General features: G+C 45.5%; 1 non-coding gene across 1 annotated transcript; it reads left to right on the forward strand.

The window, feature by feature from the left end:
- Positions 1 to 224: 224 nt before the first annotated feature.
- Positions 225 to 362, forward strand: LOC114811808. The gene has a single exon (XR_003759504.1). It is a non-coding gene; the product is annotated as a small nucleolar RNA SNORA7 (small nucleolar RNA).
- The last annotated feature ends 662 nt before the right edge of the window (positions 363 to 1,024 follow it).

Genomic DNA, 1,024 nt, shown 5'->3' on the forward strand with positions numbered 1-1,024 from the left:
ACCTACTGAAAAGAGCAATAATTTAAGAGTCAGAAGTGCTAATCCCACCTCTCTACTTGCCTGCTGCATAAACCTGGGCAATTCACTTAACTTGTCTGTACCTCAGTTTCCTCATCTATAAAATGGGGTTTCAATACTTGCTGCCCTTCCTACTTAGACTTTGAGCCTCATATGAGACAGGAACTGCATCCAACCTGATTAACTTGTATCTACCCCTTGATCTTGTCCTCTCAGGGTCGCACCTGCAGAGTTTCCAGTACTCTACCAGTCTCGACTATAGGAGGAAGAGTCAAGTAGAGGTATACCCATTCCATTCCTAGCTTGGGCAATGGCTAGCTAGTGGCAGGCAATCTGCTACAATTCAAAACTCCCCTGTGCTGGGCAGCAGCAGCATGGGAGAGAGTTGAGGGAGGAGAGTCAGGTTTACTGCCTGGATGGAGGCAATGTTAAACCACTTTCGTATAATTACCAAGAAAAATTTATGGATATACTACCAGAACGATTGCAGATGGAGGTGGGGCATTCTGGGAGAGATGTGTCCATGGTGTCGCTATGGGTCGACAGCATAAAAGACAAGACCCCAGTGCTTAGAACAGTGCTTGATGTATGATAAATGCCATTATAAATATCATTGATTTAATAATAATAATGGCATTTGTTAAGCACTTGCTATGTGCCAGGCACTGTACTAAGCTTTGGAAATAGCTGTGGTATTTGTTAAATGCTCACTATGTGCCAGACACTGTTCTAACCATTGGGGTAGATACAAGATAATTGGGTTGGACACAGTCTCTGTCCCACACAGGGCTCACAGTCTCAATCCCTATTTTCCAGATGAGGGAACTGAGGCCCAGAGAAGTGAAGTGACTTGACCAAAGTCACCAGCAGGCAAGTGGCAGAGTGAGATTAGACCCCAGGACCTTCTGACTCCCAGGGCCATGCTCTATCCACTAGGCCATGCTGCTGTGAAGAGTTATAGCCTTGAGGAATTTCAATTCCCCCCACAGGGGTACAACACCATTCT

This window comes from Ornithorhynchus anatinus, chromosome 4, assembly GCF_004115215.2.
Source record: "Ornithorhynchus anatinus isolate Pmale09 chromosome 4, mOrnAna1.pri.v4, whole genome shotgun sequence".
NCBI lineage: Eukaryota > Metazoa > Chordata > Mammalia > Monotremata > Ornithorhynchidae > Ornithorhynchus > Ornithorhynchus anatinus.